This window comes from Falco punctatus (genome assembly GCF_963210335.1).
Source record: "Falco punctatus genome assembly, contig: scaffold_30, whole genome shotgun sequence".
NCBI classification, from domain to species: Eukaryota; Metazoa; Chordata; class Aves; order Falconiformes; family Falconidae; genus Falco; species Falco punctatus.
In genome coordinates this window covers 72,569-78,627 of record NW_027660235.1, presented here as the reverse complement: position 1 = coordinate 78,627, position 6,059 = coordinate 72,569, and the positions used below count along the sequence as shown (strand labels likewise).

General features: G+C 44.0%; 1 long non-coding RNA gene across 1 annotated transcript; it reads left to right on the top strand.

The window, feature by feature from the left end:
• Positions 1 to 2,095: 2,095 nt before the first annotated feature.
• Positions 2,096 to 5,239, top strand: LOC308057463. Its single transcript, XR_013925273.1, has 2 exons — positions 2,096 to 5,147; positions 5,187 to 5,239. It is a non-coding gene; the product is annotated as an uncharacterized lncRNA (long non-coding RNA).
• The last annotated feature ends 820 nt before the right edge of the window (positions 5,240 to 6,059 follow it).

The following is a 6,059-nucleotide window of genomic DNA, read 5'->3' as shown; positions in this document are numbered from 1 at the left end:
GAGGCTCGGCAGCAAGTAAAGCAGGGCTCTGCAGGGTAGGGGGGTGGTTTCTCATTGAACGTGTCCTCAGGGAGACTGACATGTTTGAAGCAAACGGGAGGCTGGTGGAACAGGTGCACACAGCCAGTGTGCATGTTGTAAATAGATGTTATGATTGCTAGCCTTAGGCTCTCTGTTAGCAATTACTATATCCAAATATAAAAAAAAATGGAAAATATCAGAGCTGCACAACAAAGGACAGCCCTGGGAAGCACTAAAGCCAGGAAACAAAACCAGTGCATTTACAGGTACCTTAACTCTGCATCTTCGTGTTACATGGTTTGCTGTTAGATGCTGGCAAAACAGAGTGTATTACCTCTGGAAGAACTAAATTCTGCAGCAAAGTAATAGTGAGTGCTGCTTATCGTATGGAGCCCTTCCCTCTTTGTAGACAAGTCAGCTAAGAAGTTAATTGTATTTGTGATTGTTTTGCTAAAAATGGTCTGGCGCTGGAGGCTGTCCCAGTGTGCCTCCCCAGCGAGGGCAAAGCCGTGTCTTTTTGCTACTCTAACATTGTTCCTTGCTTGATAATACCGCTGTAATGGTACCCAGTAATTTACAAGCGGAGCTGCAACCCTTTGCAGCCTGGGGTCAGATCATAAGATGCCGACAAGTGATGTTACATGGTGGGACAAGTGCTTGTGATATGGAGAAATAGTGTGAAATGGGGACAATGGATACCGACTGTGATTGTATATGTCTACTCAGGAATGTAGGTATGGTGACTAGTCACGGGTGCGGTGTCTGGTCACATAGGCACACAGCTCTGAGGAGACGCCTACAGTTTTGAGGAGACACCTGCCCTTCTTCCTCTAACAAAGGGGCTATTTAAAAGAGAATGAGAAAAGGATGAGAGACATTCCAATGCTATCTAGAGGGAGGGAGTGCTAAGTCTCCTTGCTGAAGAAGATCGGATGGTCACAAGAACATGAATCACCTACAAACCTGCAAGACCACCACATTCCAGGCAAAGGACTGATAAGCTAATTAACATACGAAGCGGGGTTTAGGTAACGAATATGTATAGGCGTTAATTGAATATTCATTTGTTTTATTGTATAAATGTGAGATGGTTTGTCGCTTCAGGTATGCACGCTTGTGGAGGAGCGATCCCCCGTGCATCTACTTTATAACTTTCGAGTTATAGAGTCTAATTCCGCATGTCACTTGCCCCTGTGTCTCTCTCACTTTCATGCACTCTTCAGCCTTTGCCCTCAAGATTGAAGTCTTTTGGCCAGGAGGCTCCGTGAGGGCCATGGCTGCTTCTGGAGTGTCTTGTGCTGCATGAAAGGGGAAGAAATGAAAAGCCCTACACTCAGTTCCTCCTCCTCGCTCATAGTTCAGGAGATAGTGGAGAACCCAGCTGGAGCGTGTGCATCCCTGTAGGGGACTCTGTAACCTTAAGACTGGTACACTTCAGAGCTTTTGGAGAGCAACTCTGAATTCATTGGGTCACAGATCTATACAACATGACACCAAAGGTACCACATGATCAGTTCTCTATACAAAGTATAATTTAGCTGTTAGGCAAAGCAGAAGTTCAGGTCTCCATCTCTGGGTCCTCAGTGGAGATGTACAGCAGAGATGCAGGAGCCTCCAGACACAATAGTGAATTGTGTAAAACAAAGCCAAGGATGCAATTAAATATTTAGCTGACTGCAGTGGCAGACGGGCATTGTATGCCAGCCGCTCCTCATTATTACTCTCTGTCTACACAGCCACCTTAAGACCTTGGGACTGTGTTAGCAAGAGAGCTCCTCACAGACACTCAGCATCACCTTGCCTTGCTCATGCTGCAGTGGCTGTCGGGGCAGCAGCGGGAAACCAGTGGGCATTGCTCCAGCACCATGGCTGAGCGCTCAGTCTTGGGCTCCTCAGATCATGCCAGAGTGAGCCAGAAGTTTAGTTGAGACTTGAGAAATGAAAGCACTTGTAGACGTGCCTCTCAGCTGGGAACCTTCAGGTGACAGCTGTGTAAACCCTCTCTTGGCTTTTTCTTGTTTCAAGCTAAGCTGTTTGACTTTGCATTGTGGATAAGCACTTTGGCTAGAAAGTAACAGAGAGGTTACTTGATGCTTTCTGGATTATTGTTATGGGCTAAATGGCATGTACTGATGGTATCAGATGCACTTTAGCCTTGTGCTCCAAACGAATCTGGGAGTAAAAGCTCAACTGATAAACTACAAATGCACCACATACTCTGGCTTTGGGTTCTTGAGTCATTAAAAGTAAACTGAGGCTCTCTAAAGAATAATTTTGTCCACATACGTTAAAACACTATGGCACCTTCTGCCATTCCAGTTTCAAGAAAGGAGCTTTTTCCTTTCCTTCCCCTCCTCCTCCTCCTCCTCCTCCTCCTCCTCCTCTGCCGTGCGCGGCTGGTGAGAGGTGTGGGCATCTCCTCTGCCGGGCAAGCTCAGTCAGCAGCCTCTGCACTGCGAGGTCCAGCCAACCCGGGCGAATCGCCAGAGCCCCGGCGCAGCAAAGTCCCTTCAGTCCCTTCTGGCCACCCTGTCCAGACTGCGCGGCCGGGCTGAGGAGGGGGGCGGCGGCATCAGCGAGGGGGGCAGCTGCCCCGACTCTCCCTCCCTCCCTCCAGCTCCCGGGCAGGACAAGCAAGCCAGCACCAGTGGGAAGCGCACGCACCATCATGTCAAAAAAAAAAGAATAATTGACTCCGAGCGCAGGGTGTTCCAAGAAATGTGGACTTCTGATTATTTTTTCACAGAGTACAAAGAAAGAGCTGTTTGTCTGATATGCCAGAATTCAGTGTCTGTGTTCAAGGAATACAATTTGCATCGTCACTACGAAACTCAACATAAAGATAAATACGATTCTTTGGTCGAACAAGTGAGAAAAAATATTAAGACTGAAACATGGATTGACAGCTCAGCAAAATACTTTTGTGAAGCAAAAGCAGCTCAATATATCAACACTTTGAGCAAGCGATCAAGTTGCCAAGCTCATAGCGTGCACTGGCAGAGCATTCATAGGGGGAGAATTTGTTATGTGTTTTGGTAAAGCATTTAGAAGAATAATTAAATTGTTTAAAGTAACCCTGGTACTGAATTGGAAATTATAATTAAAAAACATACCTGCATTGTGGCAAAATACATAGATACACTATTCATGGTGGGTGGTTTGTTTTTTTTAATGATCTACACAAGTGAGTAAAGTGCTTCGTATGTGAAACTATATTAGGAGTAATCTGAAAATACTGAAGAAAAATAAAATATTGTGGAGGCAATATTGAGGCAAAACTCATCACTCGGATGCCTGGAAAAGGCAAGAGCATGCCTGCAGTTTCAGGCAGTGAGGCTGTAAAAAGGCTGTGTAAGGACACTGGTGATGACTAATACGTTGTCCTCTCTAGATGCAGACTTGTGTGGTTTGCAGCAAAACAAAATAGCACGTCAGCACAGGATGTGGGGAATGAAGAGACGGGACGCAGCTTGATGCAAGCAAATGTCCATTTATTGTACAGAAGCACGAGTTTTTATACACTTTCAGAAGCTGCGTGTTTTAAACAGATTGGTTCTTGAAGCTAAGCCTTGCATACTAGGCAATCCCTGATTGGTGGTTAACTACCATCAATTAACAGCAAGGTGTTACCTTTCCTTGGCGCCATCCTTGGCGCCATCCATCTCCCACTCCCCTGTGCTCTGTAAATATGCCTCATCATGTTAATTGTTGTCTAGACAAGCTCGAGCACATTCCCCTCAGCTAACTGATTGCCATGCATGGTCCTAGTTTCCAGACCGCTCCTGCATCTCCCCGTTCCTGTTGCATAAAAGAACCCCTGAAACCGAGCAAAAACAAGGCACAAGTAATAGAACAAATAAAAAACCAACTAAGACATATTTTCAATGTCAAAATAACCCACTGTCTTTGTTCCGTACAATTTTACAATTTCCCCTTTTTGTTTTTGAACAGCTAGTACCAGGTTTGCCATGTTCTGCAGGGCCCTTGCAAACATGACAGCAACCAAGGCAATAGCAAACGAACAATACTGCCAATTGAGTGAATGGATGCCAAAAAGGCTGATGTTTTCTCAGATTTTGATAACATGTTGCTGCAATGGGGCGCCTAAGATCCATTCAGCACATATCATCAAAATCCTCACAGCCGTGTCCCTGAACCAACAACAAAAAGCAGTGGCAATTTTGACTCTTAACTGCCTACCAAACAAGGTGATTTAACTCTTTAATGCTTTCCCTGCTGTTACTCTGGATAAGAGAAGGACCGCTGCAACACGTTCCCATCATAGCCTCCTACTACATTAGCATCTACAGAAAGACAATTATCGACATTCAAAGTGTAAACAATATCATCTTCTTTTGGATTAACATTATACATAGATGGAAGGGCACACCAAACAAGAACTGGTTCAGTCAAAAAGTTCGAAACATAGCATGCCTTCTCTGAACATACCTCTGGGGTCATTCCCTTCATTCCCTCTTTTTTATGCAAAGACAAACACTTTTACCATAACAGAGAAGCCCTTATTTACATCTCTGAGCCCACACACAAACCGCAGCTGTATGCTCCACCAGGCTCAGGGCAGGAATCATTCATGCAGTTACGTTACATAGCTATATATCTCTACAAGCATGCAGACACCTATTAACACTAGATAACCATGTTTATCTTTCCTGGTCTCCTTCACAATACCCAGCTGTTCTCTCATCTCTTGTTAGGTCAAATATTCTCCAGCTTCCTCTCCTATCTCTCTTTTCAGACATTCTCTATCCTCCTCTTTTTTGCTTGTTAATTGCGACAAGGCAAAGGTTGTGTGTAGCTGGGTGACCATGACCTGATTTATGTTACAATCAACTAAACACTGAATACAGGGAAAAAAAAGGTATGGGAGACATAAGGCAAACATCACTAAGGTGGTTAAAGATAATTATAATAAATCCTGTAATACTTTTGAGTCATGGCCCAAAGTTTCCCAGCCATGAGAAGAGACCAAAGGCATCCCGCCCCTGGCTCTGCTGCAGATCTTTGTTTTAAGGCTTTTCAGTTTTGTATACTTTTGTAAATTAATTCACAGTGGTCACTCAGATTCACGTAACACATCCTATCAAAGCCTTCACACTTGTGTCCCTGTGCTAATAATAAAAATCAATAGCAACTCGGTTCTGTAGCAACATATGATGGACAGAATCAACATCTGTTAATAAGCCAGAAAAAAAAAGAACAGTATTTGTAGTATTACTTTGTTTAGCAAGCTAGCAGCCTAATTTACTAAGCAAATTAAGAGCGTGTACTATTCTTACAGAAGAGATTAGAGAAGCAAAAATCTGTTATGCTGCATTCCAGAACTCAGCCTGAGAATTACAGTCTGCTGTGAGTTCTGCGTTACAATCATGTTGCGATTGTGAAAGTTGCCCATTTACAATTTTCATTGGCATTATCACAGCTAGTTTTTTTAAAAGCAACCCTTGAGCTTCCTGATGTTTGACTTGTTGCAAAATATTCTGAAGCCAATCAATAAAGTTAGTATTACAGTTAGTGACTCTCTAGGACCCCGCAAGACTGTGGCAAGACTCCCGCATCCTGACTGCCTTAATAGCCATCTCCTTCATTTGCAAATAGTTGTCCCTGGGATACCTTGCCTGAGTCACAGAATCGGCACAATTATTTTCTCCAGCCAACTGCTCATAGTTAACAGCAATTCCCCGATTAAGGTTTTCAATCAAGGCCACTACACATAGCTCACAAAAATCAAATAACCACATCATATACTGTATCAGTTAGTACCATACAAAGCAATGACTTCCAATCATGCAGTGTGAGTGTATAAGGCTCTGCCATCACTTCAAGAAGGGACATAGCAAATGTATTATGAATCCTCCCTTCCCGCACTGCTTTGCTTAACCCTTTAACAGCCTCGTATTGCACAGGCTGCCACTCTGCAGGTTGATTTGGCTGACAAAATACTGAACATGCCATAGCGACTCCCAAAACCCATCACTGAAGTGTTTCCCACTTGCATTCCTGCCACCAATCCCTCAGAC